Raw genomic sequence first — 20,429 nt, forward strand, 5'->3', positions numbered from 1 at the left:
TATCAGCTGCATTGGATCTAGTGGACCACAAGGTCCTCTGTAGACACCTGGACTCTGCCGCTCACCACTTCTCTGAAGCTATCAGATGGATTGAATCATTCCTGAGCGAGAGAACCATTAGAGTATTCTCTCCATCGGCAGGTGCAGACCCTACCCCCATCTTGGGCGGTGTTCCTCACGGCTCATGTGTCTCGCCAACTCTATACAACATCTTCACCAAACCCTTGTTTGATGATCTGGACCGTCTGGGTATCACCTACACTAACTAGGCAGATGATACACAGATTCTCCTCCCGCTTTCTGGGGATCACAGTAAAGACACGGAGTTGGTGAATAGGGTATATCTTATCATCCAGGCATGTGGGGAGCCACTCATGGCCTATACCTGAACGATGATAAGACTGAGCTGATAATCCTGGGCACACATGCTAACATTAAAAAATTATCGACTGGAATATCATCAAAGTTTCCAAGGAAGTAAAAACCCTTGGTTTCTACCTTGATTCTACCATGTCCTTTGACAAACAGGTAAAAACCCTGGCCTCCACCACTGCCTACACTTGCAAGCTGATGAGAGCCGGCAAGCCATTCCTTTCCAACGACCGTTGCATGATCCTGGCCAGAGCCTTAATAATCTCCAGAATTGACTACTGTAATGTCCTGTACAGTGGTGCTAATAAAAGCACCATCCAGAGGCTACAAACTTTCCAAAATAACGCCTTGAGAGCAGCGCTTGGCATAAATAAAAGAACTCATATCTCCTCCATTAGACGTCAACATAAATGGCTTTCCACTGATAACAAAATACAGCTAAGAATGACATCACTGACCCACAAAGCCCTAAATAACGTCGCCCCTAGTTACCTTATAGATAAACTTCATAGAAGAACTTCTCTCAGACCAACTAGAGCTGGAAATGCCAACTGCCTGGCAGTACCTAGATACAGGTTTACTACGATTGGTGGGAATAGCTTCCAAGTGAAGGCTGCTAAACTCTGGAACCTACTGCCACAAAATCTGAGAGTAGACCAACCCTACCTACACTTTAGAAAGAATGCTATCAAACACTTCCAAGCCGATTCATGGAATAATTAGCGCGGCGCAAGTGGCCAAAAACGTGCGAATCGCAGTGGAATTGCGAAAATTGCAGTGCAAGTGCGAAAATCGCACGAAAAGCAGCGCACATCGATTCATGGAAGGCCGTGCGCGAGAAAACCATCGGATGTGCGATAAAAAAGTGCGCGGCGCACGTTGGCGCACAGGCCATCTAACTGCGTGCGCCAGGTCACAGCGAAAATCGCACAGGCCACAGCGAAAATCGCACATAGCGCGGCGCACGCAACAAAAGTAGGCGGAACACGGGGCGTAACACTCGGAATTGGGAACAACTTGCCAAAATGTGGGCGTCACGGTGGAAGTACAGGGCACAAGTGCGCGGAACGCCCACACGCTCGCCTACAACACGTATTCATGGAATAGAATAGGGCAAAAAAGCGCACGCTCAAACCAGCGCACAGGCACAAACACGACCGCCACAAGAAAGCAGGTGGTAGCGTCTCTGCGCCTGTAAGAAATGTGCGCCAAAAGGTGCGCCAACAAATAGCACCTATATACTGCCATGATGAATGTCCCATACTGTGGCCCTCCAGGACAAATGACGTGCAAAGGAGTACCCACAAACACGGACACCCGCTGAAAAAAAATGTGTGCGTGTATACCGGGGTGCGCGCGAAGTGTCACACGCGATTTGGCCGTGTACGTGGATTTCAGGGGTGTGCGGGAATTTCCACACGCGATTTGGCCGGGTACGTGGATTTCAGGGGTGCGCGGGAAGTTCCACACTCGATTTGGCCGGGTACGTGGATTTCAGGGGTGCGCGGGAAGTTCCACACGCGATTTGGCCGGGTACGTGGATTTCTGGGGTGCACGGGAAGTTCCACACGCGATTTGGCCGGGTACGTGAATTCCAGGGGTTTGCGGGAAGTTCCACACGCGATTTGTCAGGGTACGTGAATTCCAGGGGTTTGCGGGAAGTTCCACACGCCATTTGGACATGTACGTGGATTACAGGGGTGCGCGGGAAGTTCCAAACGCGAATTGGCCGTGTACGTGGATTTCAGGGGTGCGCGGGAAGTTCCACACGCGATTTGGCTGGGCACGTGTATGACAGGGGTACGCGGGAAAATCTACACGCGATTTGGCTGTGTGCTCCCAGGTATTCCCTGTACACCCTCCACGGCCCCTGCAGGCAGCACACACCACAGGGGACTACCCTGCACACCTGCTCATGTCACCCAGCACCCCCACCCCCCAGCCAGCAGGGGCACCCTCCACCAGGCCCCCACTCATGTCTCCCACCACCCCCACCCCCCAGCAGTGCAGGGGCAGCCTCCACCAGGCCCCCACTCATGTCTCCCACCACCCCCACCCCCAGCCACCAGGGGCAGCCTCCACCAGGCCCCCACTCATGCCTCCCACCACCCCTACCCCCCAGCCACCATGGGCAGCCCCCACCAGGCCCCCACTCATGTCTCCCACCACCCCCACCCCCCAGCCACCAGGGGCAGCCTCCACCAGGCCCCCACTCATGTCTCCCACCACCCCCACCCCCCAGCCACCATTGGCAGCCCCCACCAGGCTCCCACCCATGTCTCCCACCACCCCCACCCCCCCCAGCAGTGCAGGGGCAGCCTCCACCAGGCCCCCACTCATGTCTCCCACCACCCCCAACCCCCAGAAGTGCAGGGGCAGCCTCCACCAGGCCCCCACTCATGTCTCCCACCCCCCAGCATCCAGGGGCACCCTCCACCAGGCCCCCACTCATGTCTCCCACCACCCTCACCCCCCAGCAACCATGGGCAGCCCCCACCAGGCTCCCACCCATGTCTCCCACCACCCCCACCCCCCAGCAGCGCAGGGGCAGCCCCCACCAGGCCCCCACTCATGTCTCTCACCGCCCCCACCCCCCAGCCACCATGGGCAGCCCCCACCAGGCACCCACTCATGTCTCCCACCACCCCCACCCCCCAGCCACCATGGGCAGCCCCCACCAGGCACCCACTCATGTCTCCCACCACCCCCACCCCCCAGCAGTGCAGGGGCACCCTCCACCAGGCCCCCACTCATGTCTCCCACCACCCCCACCCCCCAGCAACCATGGGCAGCCCCCACCCGGCTCCCACCCATGTCTCCCACCACCCCCACCCCCCAGCATCCAGGGGCAGCCTCCACCAGGCCCCCACTCATGTCTCCCACTCATGTCTCCCACCCACCCCCACCCCCCAGCCACCATGGGCAACCTCCACCAGGCCCCCACTCATGTCTCCCACCACCCCCACCCCCCAGCAGTGCAGGGGCACCCTCCACCAGGCCCCCACTCATGTCTCCCACCACCCCCACCCCCCAGCAGTGCAGGGGCAGCCTCCAGCAGGCCCCCACCCATGTCCCCTATCACCCCCACCCCCCCAGCCACCATGGGCAGCCCCCACCAGGCCCCCACTCATGTCTCCCACCGCCCCACCCCCCCAGCAGTGCATGGGCAGCCTCCACCAGGCCCCCACCCATGTCCCCTATCACCACCACCCCCCAGCAGTGCAGGGGCACCCTCCACCAGGCCCCCACCCATGTCCCCTATCACCACCACCCCCCAGCATCCAGGGGCACCCTCCACCAGGCCCCCACGCATGTCTCCCACCACCCCCACCCCCCAGCCACCATGGGCAGCCCCCGCCAGGCCCCCACTCATGTCTCCCAGCACCCCCACCCCCCAGCCACCAGGGGCAGCCTCCACCAGGCCCCCACTCATGTCTCCCACCACCCCCACCCCCCAGCAGTGCATGGGCAGCCTTCACCAGGCCCCCACCCATGTCCCCTATCACCACCACCCCCCAGCAGTGCAGGGGCACCCTCCACCAGGCTCCCACCCATGTCCCCTATCACCACCACCCCCCAGCATCCAGGGGCACCCTCCACCAGGCCCCCACTCATGTCAACCACCACCCCCAGCCGTCATGGGCAGCCCCCACCAGGCCCCCACCCATGTCTCCCACCCCCCCCGACCCCCCAGCATCCAGGGGCAGCCTCCACCAGGTCCTCACAAACCCCAATCATGTGCGTCATGGTCAGCCTCCACAGCCAAAAAGCCCAACCAAGTAACCCATTCACCCACATGGAAAAGGAAATTACATGTTACACACCCAATGTTCATAAAGCTAATGACCGTCGCACACAATGGTTGCACTTGAATGGGAAAGCACCCAACATGACATGCATGAAAGCAATGAGATGATACCACACAGTGAAGTATGAAAACAAAATTGTATTAAAAAAATAAGAATGCAAATGAAATGAAACAAACTACAATGGGAATGAAAAAAAGATAAGCTGCATGTCTGTTAAAAAAATAAAAACACCAAATCCCAATCCAAAAAAATGTAGTCCAAAGTCAAATGAAAAATAAAATCAATCCAATGAAGAACTATGTACAAAACATCCAAGGGTCCATGAGCCCAACTGAACAAAGGAAACCTACAAAAAAACCTAACTAAAATGCAACTATATACAAAAAGTGGAGCAGTGTCCGTCGACTCCAAATCATAAGAAAAAACAAAGGAAACCTACAACTAAAGAACTATATACAAAGGCGGCGGGCAAGTCCAGCGGCTCACTCCGTGGTGTTCCGGGCCAGGGCATCATCGAACTCCTGTTCGATGTCCAGGAGGCGGTCCAGTTCCATGGCCCCGAGGGTCCGCAGGGACGACGCCGTGTCCTCCTCCAACCCCCTGCGGATTGCCTCGAGGCACTCGGCCCGCCTCAGGGCCCTCCGCATGGAGTTCTCCGCCCTGACCATTGTGAGCTGCGCCTCTTCCGCCCGCCGCCGCTCCGCACCTATGGCGTGGCCCAACCGCTGCCACACGGAAGACACTCTCTGTCCTGGGTCCTCCTGCCATCCGGCCGATGCCTGCCCCTCCGATGTCGAAGGCCCCGAGCCTTCATGTCTCCCACCATGATGCTGCTGCTGCTCTGCCTCTGCCCGTGCACTGCCTCCTGCTGCCTGCACATCCTCCGCCGGCTGGGGTGCAGTTGTTGATGTGGCCACCCCTGCTGGACCTCCGACTCCCGACTGTGGCAGGGATGCCTCCTCCACCAGCCTGGCCGCACCGTCAGAGGCAGCTCCACAGGGCACCCAGGTGACTGATGGGTGGGAAGATGGCACAGAGGACGACTGGCGCGTAGGGGGTCCAGTTGAGGAGGGGGTCGGAGCAAGCCCCATCAGACGGAGGAATCCAGCCTGGGTGACCTGTCCCAGCAGGCTGACGTGGTCAACGAGCCATTCGAGATGACGTGCAGTCTCTCCATGAAAAGACTGTAGGTCACCTCGCATGGCCCGTTGACGCAACGCCACACCAGCCAGGACAGGCTCAACCCGGACCTGGATGGCCACGTCTGCAGGCAGAGGAAGGCCAGTTGACGTCAGCTCATCCCCTGCCTGAAAACGGGTCTGGACGTAGGCATCCCTGCTGGTGCAAGATGATGCAGGGACAGGATCGGGGACAGGATTGCACACAGGCACCTCCGCGGCGGCCTGTGCTGCCTCCTGTCCCTGGTCCTGCACTGCACCACTAGCACCAGTGGGATCCCCACCTCCAACCCCGTCTCTGGTGCTTGCACGGCCTCCTCCTCCTCCACCAAACCCCCCACCAACCTGGATGACTCTGTGCCATCTTCCCCTGTTGGGCCCTGTGGGGTCCCAGCTGCCCCTTCTGCTGCCGAGGAGTCCAACTCCAACCTCCGCCACTTGGACCTCCCCCCGGCAGCTGCAGCCTGGGACGCGGCACCGGACTCCTCACTCCCCGACGAGATGACAACACGGGAGGGGAGCCGGGCCTTGCGTCTCCGGCTGGCGGTCGGATCCCCGCCGCTGTGCTCCACAGCACCTTCTCCGCCCTCTTCATCAGTTGACGCTGCAGACAGGGAGAAACAAAACACAGGCATCAGGGCACTGTACAATGGACACATACACACATGACAGTTGCACATGAGTGGCATTGGCAAACCTCAGACATGTCATCACAATCCCCAACACACATGTCATTACAACTCGCACACATGAGCCATACCACAGCCATATCGCAACTGCCACCACCATCCCTACACATACAACTGCATGAGCAGCCAAAGGGGAGCCAGACATCACATGCAACACAGGAAGTGCACCACACATGTACACACACCACCACACTTGCATGCATGTGTACACCTCTGCCAAGTGTAGCACTGTTCAGACGGGCATCCATGTCACATCTGCCAATCAGGCTTCCACATACCACTGTCACATGCATCCATGTTGCATCACTGTTGCACCCTTGTCAAATACACACACATGCACATGTACACAGTGCTCATACATGCGTGACATCACGGACATGTCTACTTACATACACATTCATCCAAACATGTGTGCACGCACAACTGCATTTGGCATGCAAGCCTACACACACAAGCACCATCCATGTCTCACACATTACAGCCTTCGCATGTGTCAGCCCCACGGCCCTGTACACACCCACCCATACTCTACCCCATACAAACAGATGTGCAACCTGCACAATACCGAATAATCACCACACGCACTGCTCACAATCAGGATGCATGTACACTCACCGCTCGACTCCAGACGGGTCTGCTTTTCTAGGACCTGGACGTGGAGCGCTGGGGATATGCGTTCCAGGACCCTCATCTGTTCTTCCGACAAGTGGCCCCGGCGCCCCTTGGCATCCGCTGCCTTCAAGAGGCGCCGGGCCTTTTTCAGGGTCCTGGACCTGAAGTCCTCCCAGCGCTTCCTGACATGTTGTAAGTCCCGGACTGCCACCCCCTCCGCGTTGATGTCAGTCCAGATCCGAGTCCGTCCTTCCTTGTCGGCGCAGGAACTTCCAAAGAGGGCATCATACTGCCCCAGGACTTGCTCCACCAGGACACCAACTTCGGTGGCACTGAAGCTGGTGCCCCTCTGCCTCTCTGGCCGGGGGATGTTAGTGGTCACAGATGGTGTTTGCCCCGACATGACAACCCCAGAGGCAGGAGTGGGTGGGCAACTGGGTCCTGGGGCTGGGCTGTGGAGCGATGGAATCCCAGTCGGGAGTCTTCAGTTCCAGCAGGGGTGGTCACAGCAACAGCACCCCTGGCTGATGTGCAGGCAGCAAATGGCAGTGCACGTGGGCAGCAGGCAGTCAGGCAGCAGCAGATGGCAGGTGGGAGTGAGCTCGGGGCTCTGGGGGGCAGTAGTTCGGCCTTCTGGGCAGGAGCGTGGTCTTCCTTGTGCTTACGCGTGGCCAGCTTGGTACGGAGTGATTTGGCACGTGAAAATCCTGCACGTCAGCGTGAAAATCTAGGAAAGGCCCTTAGCGCGTAAGCGCGTCAGCACGCATACGCGATTCTATTGGACCAAAGGCCCTCAGCGCGTAAGCGCGTCTGTGACGTGACCCGCACTGGTGTTTCCCACACAGCACGTGATGACAGAGCACACGTGGAAAGACTGCACGTCAGAGTGTCATCGCGTATAATTGGACAGCACGTCAGAGTGTCATCGCGTGTAATTGGACAAAAGTGCGCGTACACGCGATTGTCCTATGTACGTGTATATCAGGGGTGCGCGGGCACTTACACACGCAAGTACGTCAGCGCACCTCTATCCCGGGGTGCGCGGGAATTTCCACACGCTATTGGACTGGGTACTGGATTTCAGGGGTGCGCGGGTCACACGCTCGCCTACAACACGCGCGACGCATACATTTGCGCGCTAACTAAATAACAAGCTCAGAGCCAGGATGAACATACCGTTCCTAGCAGCAGTGGGCGTGGGCTACCAAAGGTGGAGGAGGAGGATAGTCAGGGCCAGAATATTCACACCCAGAACCAGCCTTTTCGGGATGCCTGATGACCAGGTGTATGGGAGGTACAGGTTTCCACCACACATAATACTGGACCTGGTGAGTGAGTGGGAGGATGACCTCACATCACCCACCCTGTGCTCCCAAGCACTCAGCCCCCTGGAGAAGGTCCTCAATGTACTGCACTTCTTAGCCACTGGATCATTTCAGCGGACAAGTGCCATAGTGGGTGGGGGATCACAGGCCACCCAGTCACGCTGCCTACACCAGGTCTTGAACATCATCACTGCACGCCCATCAGTCCGCAGGCACATATACCTGCCCAGAACACCTGCAGAAAGGCATGCTGGCGCCCTGGATTTTTACGGTGTGGCACGATTCCCCAAAGTGCTAGGTGCCATCGACTGCACCCATGTGGCTCTATGTCCCCCCCAGGGCATCAGAGCACATCTATAGGAACCGCAAGCACTGGCATTCCATCAACGTGCAGGTAGTATGTAATGCCAAGGGAATCATCACCTCAGTATATGCCAACTATCCCGGCTCCACCCACGACAGCTTCATTTACCGAATGTCCACCCTAAGCCGGGACCTAGAAGCTGGGCGGCATGGCGATACATGGCTGCTTGGTGAGTATGAATGCCACTGCACATGCATGTATGTCAGATACTGAGCAAGGTCACAACCCCACCAATGATACCAATCACCACCTCCACAGGGGACAGTGCCTACCCTCTCAGCCCCCACATGATGACGCCAATTCGGAACCCCACCACGCCACCCCAGGTAAGATATAACAGCCCACATTACAACACGGGGCATAGTGGAGCGCACATTCGGAGTGCTAAAGTCACGCTTTCGCTCCCTTGACCGTTCTGGCGGGCAGCTGTTGTACGCTCCCCCAGTAGTGTGCAGGATCATAGTGGCAGCATGTGTCCTGCACAACGTTGCAACACGCCGGGGCCTGGCCGTGGACATGGTGGTGGCCCCACATCCCCAACCACATGCACAGCCGCTGCGCATGGTATGGGAAAGGGCACGGGGTGAGGCAGCCCGTACACAGCTAGTGGCTAATTACTTCACATAGAAATCACACCCCTGTGGAGTGCACACTGCCCTGGCACATTCCATCTGACAATCAATGATGATTCAACCTGACACTGATCCTGAATGTCTGGAGAATCAACCGTGAAAACCATATCAGCCTGAGATTGTTCACCTGGCAGTGTTACAATGTGTGCATCCCTACCCACACAGACACCACCAATGCAGTTTTGTGAAGAAACACATCCAAGCAGCTAAAATGAATACCCACTTGCAAAATGCAACAAGAGGACAGTGCCATGTCAGCCAACCCATCCCCAGCACCGCCACACGACACACCGTGCCATGTCATGCCATTTGCAGGTAAACAAAGTAATCCCCACAACATGACACTAGTGTCACTATGTACAGTGTCCCTAATTTAAACTTGTAACACCTGAAATGCTCACAGTAATGCAGGACCAACAACAAACTTGAGCAGGTACTACCATTAACATGACATCACAAATGTAAGAAATTAGTAGTCTCATCACCTGGAAATGCCTGCACTCCCACCACTACCAACTGTGCAGTGTTGGCGCCATGTAGAGTAGTAGGTGCACTGCTGCCAACATGGACCCCATCTCCAAACTAGAGGGCCTTGTGTAGACATGAGGAAGGGACCTGCAAATTGGGAGGTAGACACAGATGATGAGTTACACATCAATGCAACATGCAGTGTACAACACAACAGCAATATGCACTAGGAATGTATACACAGTATTGACTAGACTACCCACACATGTAGTGGGAGTCCAATGTCACCATGTACGTCAATGTCACTTGGGCACACCCTTTGCAAGCCCATGGAAACGGGAAGCAGGAGGGGTGTGTGACACTCAAACCCAAGCATCTGAACCAAATACATGAGAAGCCTGCATGTTCCCAGCCACAATGCAGCGTATGCCCACAGGAACCACGGAAGGCAACAAATTGTCCCAAAAAAATTGGGAAAAATAAAAATAAAAATCAAAAATGGCCATTGATGGGCCCGGGGGGGGTTTGGGAGGCCACCCAGGAGGTCAGAGGACAGGGTGCACACCAAAACCCACCTGTGTGGATCCTGGGAAAAAAAACACCTCCATGGGCTCATGGCCCACACGGCTACCCTATTGTGGGAGTATCACTGCTGTCGCTATTATCACCCTGTGCAGCTGCATCCGGAGGTGGTTGCACTATGGGAGGCAGCCCACGCAAGGCCCTAGTCTGCTCCTCCATGGCTGCAAGCATGCGGGTGTGGTAGGTCTGGTTCTGGAGGATGAGTGTGCAGAGGTCCCCATGCAACAACTCACGGGATGCCCGGACCTCCGCCCTCGTTGCCTGCATCTCAGCTGAGAGCGTACGGGTGAGACACTCCAGCTGCTGTTCTGTCCTTTGGTGTGTTGAAGCCTCAAGCTCATCAAGAGTCGTCCTGAGGTGAAGGAGCTCCTGCCTCAGGGCTTCCCTGTGGCCCTGGGACTCTATGGAGATGGCCTCCTGCAGAGTCGCCAGTGCCGCCCACCTGTCCCTGTTGGACGCCAAGATGTCCTCCCTGTGTGACTGGCAGATGGAGTCGGTTGCCTGCTGTAGTCGCTCCATCAGCCTTTCAGGGGGGACAATGGAAGTGGCCACCCTATCCATGGCCTGAGCCATCATCTCGGATGATGCTGCCTGTTGGGTTGCCATACCGTAAATGGATTGCTCCCATGCGGTATTGCCAGGTGGCGTACGGCCACCACGTCGGCGGGCACCACACCTGTCTGTGGCAAGGCGAACTGCGCCTTGCTGTGCCGGCACTGCCTGAGGCTGCAGGACTGCATTCCCCCTCTGATCTGCTGGCCCAGGAACAGGATCAGATGTCGCGGAGTGTGACCCTGCATCCGTAACCACCAAAGGCGTAGCTGCCAACACTGACATCCCCATTGAGGGTTCTGACCCTGGTGGAGGTGGGTGGGACAGAACAGAATCCCTCCCTGGAACACTCACCTGCGACGGCACGTAGGTCTCATCATCCGAATCAACACCTGAGTACAGCTCGGGGGAGGTGCAGCCAGAGACACCCCTTGAGAGCACGACCTGCAGCACTTGTGGGTTCTCACCCACCACCACACCACGTCCCTCACTGGTGGTTGGTCAGCCCTCGGACCCCTCCTGGGTCTGCACCATCTCCACAACCCCAGCAGTATCAGGTGCGTCTTCCCCTGCAAAGACATAAAAACAAAGAAATGGAAACAGGCATTAGCACCATGGCACACAATGAGGGCTGAGAAGCAAGAGAACTAGTACTTGATTGACACATGTCCCACATGACTAAAACCCTCCCATGCATGCACCCTCACTGCATATGAAGGGCAGGCAAATGGCACACACCGATGACACCAAGATGGAAGATGAACACATTTTCTGCATGCTGCCTGGCAGTGACATCACACATTGGCCTGTGATTGCCAGGTGAAACACACATGCCATCACACAGATGGCATGTACCATTGCTATTGAGTGAAGATGGAGAGGTGGGCAGCACCTATTCATTCAGTCCAGTTCCCGCATGTAATAGCTTTTCTAATTCAAACAGGTCAGATTTTTCACCTGGAGCTGCCAGTCCAAAATGGTCCAATTGCACAGGGACATGTGTGAACAAATGATATCCAGGTAACAAAGTCACTCCACCTTACCATAGCCATGTCAGACATGTGACTAGAGGACTGCGAAATGCCTAGTAAAAGTGGTGGAATGCAAACAATCTGCCTGAATGAACAGTGAAAAATAAGCAACAATGTTGTGGCAAGGTGACACTTCAAGGGCAACTGGCGTGCAGTTGGGCTGGATGTCTACTGTTGGCAGAAGGGATACTGCTATGGCCTAATGCAGCTGCGCAGGATGTATTGCATGAAGCACATGGCTGACCCATACGACTCAGGCGCACACACTCTCACCTGGCACACAAACAGAAGCCCTCACACACACACCATGCACATGGATGACACACACATGCATGTGCACTCACCGGACAATGCCTCGTAATCAGGCAGATCTCCCACGCCTTGGATCTGTTCCTCCGTGACGTAGGTCCCAGCGACTGACTCATGTGGAGTGAGTTCCATGTCTACTACTGGAGACCCACCTCCAGTCACTAGAGTTGCGGCATGACTTGAGGCCAGCTTACTCTTTTCCCTGCGCTTTAGGTAATTCCAGCGCTTATAGCAATCATTGGCTGTGCGCCTAACGATTCTAAGGGCACTTACGATGTCCGCAACGGTCTGCCAGTGTGCCTGGCGTTGTGCAGGTGTGGTCTTGGATCCTGCAACAATGACCATCTCGTTATCATGTGCGGACACATACTCGACAAGTGCATTCAGTTCGTCATCCGTGAAGCTGGGCTTCCTGGACGGGCCGGACTGTGTAGCCGTGTCTGGGGCATCAGCCTGTGCCGGACGAGCATTCTTCCTCTTCCGCTTGGAAGGTGGTGGTGATCCTGAGTGTCCTGCGCCGCTCTGGACACTAGGGGCAGGAGCCCTGGTGGACTCTGTATCAGGAGTGTGGGATTGCACACTCAGCATGGGAGTTGGTGCAGGCATTGGCTCAAGTGTAATGGTGTCAGGGGGAATGTCAGCAGGATGGACTAGGACCGACACTGTCCTGGCTGGGTGTGTGAGAGCTGGGGTGGATGGAGCCGCAGCTGCCCCTGCAGCCTCTCCGCCCTGCCTACTTGGGGCAGCAGATGACCTTGCTGCCCCAGATGCACGTGGCATGATGACATCAAAGTGCACCAGTGCACCTGTCATAGGCCTGCTGACCTGGAAGTCAGCCATGGAGTCAGCCAGGTCTGGTGCCACAATGGGCTGGTCCAACAAGGGCTGAGCATGGATGGTGTCAGCCACATCAGCCTCAACGGGAGGGGGGGGGATTATGTGTGCCCTTGACTGGTCCTCCACACATGGGGGGACAGGCTCACCCTGCAAGTAACGACCATGTCCCCTACCGGATCCACCACGGCCACCACTTGTGGCTCTTCCACCTTTGCCACCCTTACGGAATCCTCGCTGCCCAGCCATGGCACTGATGTTAATGTGCGTATGGGAGTGGCTGTAAAATATTGTCCTGGGCAATTGGGGGTCAAAGGGGTTGGGTACCAGATGGTAATTGTACCCTAGTGCTCTAGCAAGGCTGAATGTAACCCCTGGGGAAAGATGACGGGTCACGCTACGCACAGGAGCCCAAAAAAAGGAAGATGAGGTGCACGCAACCCCTCCTAGACCACGTGTGCAGAAAGAAAAACCTGCACTACGCTGTGGCACCCAGTAACACAAGAATGAACATATGCGTGTCACACGCAGCCTAGAATGACCTCTGAAGGGGTAGGCTACACACGGGGCAAGCACAGATGTTAGATACGTGCGTGACTCACCGTCTGCCAGGTAAAAGAGCGTGAAAAAGGAGCGCGTTTGGTTGGCAACACCCCCGCCAAAAGAAGATTTGTACGATGTCTGAGGAGACAGGACAACAGTAGAAGGGAACACTGTTTGAGGGAACAGGCCCAGGTAAACCAGTAAAATAGAAAAGAGAGAAAAAGCTGTCAGAGGTAACAGGGAATACAAACTTGAAACGCCGTGAAGTAAATCGCGTGTGAACCGACAAGTAGTACAGAATTCACCCACTCGCTCTCCACGAAAAGCACGTACAAGGAAATGGTGTTCTACACGTACCTTTTATACAGGCCCACACGTCCAGCGTCACTTACGCGGCTTGTACGCGCTAGGGCCATTTCCACCAATTACACGCTTTGTCACTTCAGCGTGTAGGGCCATTTCCACCAATTACACGCTTTGTCACTGCCGCGTGTAGGGCCATTTCCACCAATTACACGCTTTGTCACTTCAGCGTGTAGGGCCATTTCCACCAATTACAGGCTTTGTCACTGCCGCGTGTACGCTTTGACACTCGGACGTGTCTCATTTTTTTCACACGCAACATTTTCTAACGTGTGCCCAATTCAACGTGCACGTGACTTCATAGACGCGCATACGCTGGCGACGCGTTTACGCGCTGAGGGCCTTTGGTCCAATAGAATCGCGTATGCGCGCTGACGTGCTTACGCGCTAAGGGCCTTTCCTCGATTTTCACGCTGACGTGCAGGATTTTCACGTGCCAAATCACTCCGTACCAAGCTGGCCACGCGTAAGCACACGGAAGACCACGCTCCTGCCCAGAAGGCCGAACTACTGCCCCCCAGAGCCCCGAGCATGCTCCCACCTGCCATCTGCTGCTGCCTGACTGCCTGCTGCCCACGTGCACTGCCATTTGCTGCCTGCACATCAGCCAGGGGTGCTGTTGCTGTGACCACCCCTGCTGGAACTGAAGACTCCCGACTGGGATTCCATCGCTCCACAGCCCAGCCCCAGGACCCAGTTGCCCACCCACTCCTGCCTCTGGGGTTGTCATGTCAGGGCAAACACCATCTGTGACCACTGACAACCCCCGGCCAGAGAGGCAGAGGGGCACCAGCTTCAGTGCCACCGAAGTTGGTGTCCTGGTGGAGCAAGTCCTGGGGCAGTATGATGCCCTTTTTGGAAGTTCCCACGCCGACAAGGAAGGACGGACTCGGATCTGGACTGACATCGTGACTGCCATCAATGCGGAGGGGGTGGCAGTCCGGGACTTACAACATGTCAGGAAGCGCTGGGAGGACTTCAGGTCCAGGACCCTGAACAAGGCCCGGCGCCTCTTGAAGGCAGCGGTTGCCAAGGGGCGCCGGGGCCACTTGTCGGAAGAACAGATGAGGGTCCTGGAACGCATATCCCCAGCGCTCCACGTCCAGGTCCTAGAGAAGCAGACCCGTCTGGAGTCGAGCGGTGAGTGTACATGCATCCTGATTGTGAGCAGTGCGTGTGGTGATTATTCGGTATTGTGCAGGTTGCACATCTGTTTGTATGGGGTCGAGTATGGGTGGGGGTGTACAGGGCCGTGGGGCTGACACATGCGAGGGCTGTAATGTGTGAGACATGGATGGTGCTTGTGTGTGTAGGCTTGCATGCCAAATGCAGTTGTGCGTGCACACATGTTTGGATGAATGTGTATGTAAGTAGACATGTCCGTGATGTCACGCATGTATGTTGTTTTCGGCTGCATGTATGAGCACTGTGTACATGTGCATGTGTGTGTATTTGACAAGGGTGCAACAGTGATGCAACATGGATGCATGTGACAGCGGTATGTGGAAGCATGATTGGCAGATGTGACATGGATGCCCGTCTGAACAGTGCGACACTTGGCAGAGGTGTACACATGCATGCAAGTGTGGTGGTGTGTGTACATGTGTGGTGCACTTCCTGTGTTGCATGTGATGTCTGGCTCCCCTTTGGCTGCTCATGCAGTTGTATGTGTAGGGATGGTGGTGGCAGTTGCGATATGGCTGTGGTATGGCTCATGTGTGCGAGTTGTAATGACATGTGTGTTGGGGATTGTGATGACATGTCTGAGGTTTGCCAATGCCACTCATGTGCAACTGTCATGTGTGTATGTGTCCATTGTACAGTGCCCTGATGCCTGTGTTTTGTTTCTCCCTGTCTTCAGCGTCAACTGATGAAGAGGGCGGAGAAGGTGCTGTGGAGCACAGCGGCGGGGATCCGACCGCCAGCCGGAGACGCAAGGCCCAGCGCCCCTCCCGTGTTGTCATCTCGTCGGGGAGTGAGGAGTCCGGTGCCGCGTCCCAGGCCGCAGCTGCCGGGGGGAGGTCCAAGAGGCGGAGGTTGGAGTTGGACTCCTCGGCAGCAGAAGGGGCAGCTGGGACCCCACAGGGCCCAACAGGGGAAGATGGCACGGAGTCATCCAGGTTGGTGGGGGGTTTGGTGGAGGAGGAGGCCGTGCAAGCACCAGAGACGGGGTCTGGAGGTGGGGATCCCACTGGTGCTACTGGTGCAGTGCAGGACCAGGGACAGGAGGCAGCACAGGCCGCCGCAGAGGTGCCTGTGTGCAATCCTGTCCCCGATCCTGTCCCTGCATCATCTTGCACCAGCAGGGATGCCTACGTCCAGACCCGTTTTCAGGCAGGGGATGAGCCGACGTCAACTGGCCTTCCTCTGCCTGCGGACGTGGCCATCCAGGTCCGGGTTGAGCCTGTCCTGGCTGGTGTGGCGTTGCGTCAACGGGCCATGCGAGGTGACCTGCAGTCTTTTCATGGAGAGACTGCACGTCATCTCAAATGGCTCGTTGACCACGGCAGCCTGCTGGGACAGGTCACCCAGGCCGGATTCCTCCCTCTGATGGGGCTTGCTCCGACCCCCTCCTCAACTGGACCCCCTACGCGCCAGTCGTCCTCTGTGCCATCTTCCCACCCATCAGTCACCTGGGTGCCCTGTGGAGCTGCCTCTGACGGTGCGGCCAGGCTGGTGGAGGAGGCATCCCTGCCACAGTCGGGAGTCGGAGGTCCAGCAGGGGTGGCCACATCAACAACTGCACCCCAGCCGGCGGAGGATGTGCAGGCAGCAGGAGGCAGTGCACGGGCAGAGGCAGAGCAGCAGCAGCAACATGGTGGGAGACATGAAGGCTCGGGGCCTTCGACATCGGAGGGGCAGGCATCGGCCGGAGGGCAGGAGGACCCAGGACAGAGAGTGTCTTCCGTGTGGCAGCGGTTGGGCCACGCCATAGGTGCGGAGCGGCGGCGGGCGGAAGAGGTGTGGCTCACAATGGTCATGCGGAGGGCCCTGAGGTGGGCCGAGTGCCTCGAGGCAATCCGCAGGGGGTTGGAGGAGGACACGGCGTCGTCCCTGCGGACCCTCGGGGCCATGGAACTGGACCGCCTCCAGGACATCGAACAGGAGTTCGATGATGCCCTGGCCCGGAACACCACAGAGTGAGCCGCTGGACTTGCCCGCCGCCTTTGTATATAGTTCTTTAGTTTTAGGTTTCCTTTGTTTTTTCTTATGATTTGGAGTCGACGGACACTGCTCCACTTTTTGTATATAGTTGCATTTTAGTTAGGGTTTTTTGTAGCTTTCCTTTGTTCAGTTGGGCTCATGGACCCTTGGATGTTTTGTACATAGTTCTTCATTGGATTGATTTTATTTTTCATTTGACTTTGGACTACATTTTTTTGGATTGGGATTTGGTGTTTTAATTTTTTTAACAGACCTGCAGCTTATCTTTTTTTCATTCCCATTGTAGTTTGTTTCATTTCATTTGCATTCTTATTTTTTTAATACAATTTTGTTTTCATACTTCACTGTGTGGTATCATCTCATTGCTTTCATGCATGTCATGTTGGGTGTTTTCCCATTCAATTGCAACCATTGTGTGTGACGGACATGGGTTCATTAGCTTTATGAACATTGGGGGTGTAACATGTAATTTCCTTGTGGTGTGAATGGGTTACTTGGTTGGGCTTTTTGGCTGTGGAGGCTGACCATGACGCACATGATTGGGGATTGTGAGGACCTGGTGGAGGCTGCCCCTGGATGCTGGGGGGTCGGGGGGGTGGGAGACATGAGTGGGGGCCTGGTGGAGGGGGCCCATGGTGGCTGGGGGTGGGTGGGAGACATGAGTGGGGGGCCTGGTGGAGGCTGCCCCTGGATGCTGGGGGGTGGGGGTGGTGGGTGACATGGGTGGGAGCCTGGTGGGGGCTGCCCATGGTTGCTGGTGGTTGGGGGTGGTGGGAGACATGAGTGGGGGCCTGGTGGAGGGTGCCCCTGCACTGCTGGGGGGTGGTGGTGATGGGAGACATGAGTGGGGGCCTGGTGGAGGCTGCCCCTGCACTGCTGGGGGGTCGGGGTGGTGGGAGACATGGGTGGGAGCCTGGTGGGGGCTGCCCATGGTTGCTGGGGGGTGGTGGGAGACCTGAGTGGGGGCCTGGTGGAGGGTGCCCCTGCACTGCTGGGGGGTGGGGGTGGTGGGAGACATGAGTGGGGGCCTGGTGGAGGCTGCCCCTGGTGGCTGGGGGGTGGGGGTGGTGGGAGACATGAGTGGGGGCCTGGTGGAGGGTGCCCCTGCACTGCTGGGGGGTGGGGGTGATAGGGGACATGGGTGGGAGCCTGGTGGAGGCTGCCCATGGATGCTGGGGGGTGGGGGGGGGAGACATGAGTGGGGGTCTGGTGGAGGCTGCCCCTGGTGGCTGGGGGGTGGGGGTGGTGGGAGACATGAGTGGGGGCCTGGTGGAGGGTGCCCATGGTGGCTGGGGGGTGGGGGTGGTGGGAGACATGCATAGTTGATCAGTAGTGCAAGGTGACATGTGGGTTGGCTGGGGGGCATGCCCATGGTGGATGGGCTGCCTGCGGGACATGCGCAGGGGTGCAGGGTAGTCCCCCGTGGTGTGGGCTGCCTGCAGGGGCCGTGGAGGTTGTGGAGCGTACACCTGGGAGGACCCACACGGCCAATTCACGTGTAGTACTGCCCAGAACCCCTGAAATACACATACCCTGCTGAAATCGTGTGTGCAACTTCCAGCGCACCCCTGAAATACACGTACCCTGCTGAATTTGCGTGTGGAACTTCCCGCGCACCCCTGGAATACACGTACCCTGCTGAAATCGCGTGTGGAACTTCCCGCGCACCCCTGCAATACACGTACCCTGCTGAAATCGCGTGTGGAACTTCCCGCGCACCCCTGAAATGCACGTACCCTGCTTGCACGGGGCCAATCGCGTGTGGAACTTCCCGCGCACCCCAGAAATACACGTACCCTGCTTGCACGGGGCCAATCGCGTGTGGAACTTCCCGCGCACCACTGAAATACCCGTACCCTGCTCGCACTGGGACAATCGCGTGTGGAACTTCCCGCGCACCCCTTAAATACACGTACCCTGCTCGCACGGGGCCAATCGCGTGTGGAACTTCCCGCGCACCCCTGAAATACACGTACCCTGCTCGCACTGGGACAATCGTGTGTGGAACTTCCCGCGCACCCCTTAAATACACGTACCCTGATGAAATCGCGTGTGGAACTTCCCGCGCACCCATGGAATACACGTACCCTGCTCGCACTGGCCCATTCGCGTGTGGAACTTCCCGCGCACCGCTGAAATACACGTACCCTGCTTGCACGGGGCCAATCGCGTGTGGAACTTCCCGCGCACCCCTGAAATACACGTTCCCCGCTTGGCGTTTGCTGTTTGCCAGCCCGGTGAACTGGTCCAGGGTTAGCGCAGCCCTTTGCGATGATATTGCGATTTTGATGGCTTTTCCTTGCGCGAGGGCGTTCTTGGGGGCGTTAGTGGCGCTGCTGCAGGGTCGCTGCGATTCTCTGCGCCACGGCTGGTTTGGGAGCCTAAAATCCATGAATACGCTGTGCGCGGAAATCTGTTTTAGCGCACGTGGCTGGCGCAGTCAATCGCACGCGGACACTCTGCGCCAGCCGCTTGCGACACTTTTCTGCGAAATTCTATGAATTACCCTCTTCATCTCTATTGACCGCTAGTCTCCTATCCTTTAGGCTATTTCCGCCTTTGGCGCTCCACAACCCTAGGCTTCAGTATACTCCCACTCTCCCATTATTCCCATTTGACCAATGTGTCACTGCCGGTAATACTATGTGTAATTTATTCTACTTTTTTGTGATTCAGTGTACTATATTGTAACCTGTATATATTTGTAACTTTGTAAGCCTTGCATTTTCTTATTGCTGCGCCCCATTACCTATGGGTTTGGTGCGCATAAAAAGTGAATAAACAAACAAAGCCTTGCACCGCAAAAATAAATTCCAGATGCCACCTCAGATCTGACTTGTTTAGTCAATAGCTCTTTGGGATCCGGTATACCACCCACCTTAAATAAGGTTAATTTGGCCCCTATTGTTGAAGTAACTGCTCTCTTGCATGAGAATCGGGCTGATTTTAAACCCAGCATGGGCACCAAACAAATGGTCATAAATAGCTGTGTTGCTGATTGGGTACAGCAGGGCACAATTGAAGGGGCCATTTTGTCCTGATGTATTAGACCATCAGCTGCTCATCTCCAGTCGTCTTCTTTGTGGCATTTTAGATCTAGAGCCTCATCACGAGTTTGGCGGTAGTCCTTAAATGCGACGGTAGCGCTGTTACCGCCACATTTAAGGGTCTGCCAAATCATGGCTTCGGTTGATTTCCCCCCAGCTCAGAGCTGGTGGGGAAATCTGACAAAATATTGCCGAATGTCGGCGCGTTTACCGCCGGCAGGAAATCTGCCGGCGGTAATAGCGCAAAAATTCCCCATTGAGCCCAATGGGGAATTCCCAAATGGGCTCAATGGGGAATGGGCAATACCCGTTCCGCCAAACCTGTGATCCGGCGCTAATAGCGCTGGTGGGTTTGCCGGTAGGGCTATCAACGTCAGCATTACCGGCCAACTCGTGATGAGGCCCCTGGCATTTTGCCAATTTAGATCTTATCTAAATGATCGTACCCAGGTGGAGTTCATGCCCCCTTTTTGCTCAAATTGGGGGCCCTAGACTGTTGGTGTGCATCAGGGTTCAATTCTGACCTCCCCTTTGACCATTTACGCCGCCTTTTC

General features: G+C 56.5%; 1 protein-coding gene across 6 annotated transcripts in view; it reads right to left on the reverse strand.

The window, feature by feature from the left end:
- Positions 1-20,429, reverse strand: part of DAZAP1 (DAZ associated protein 1) — a 1,852,448-nt gene that overhangs the window by 1,728,236 nt on the left and 103,783 nt on the right. The gene's annotated exons all lie outside the window — the stretch shown is intronic.

Source organism: Ambystoma mexicanum, chromosome 1p (assembly GCF_040938575.1).
Source record: "Ambystoma mexicanum isolate Mex_15411 chromosome 1p, UKY_AmexF1_1, whole genome shotgun sequence".
Lineage (NCBI taxonomy): Eukaryota > Metazoa > Chordata > Amphibia > Caudata > Ambystomatidae > Ambystoma > Ambystoma mexicanum.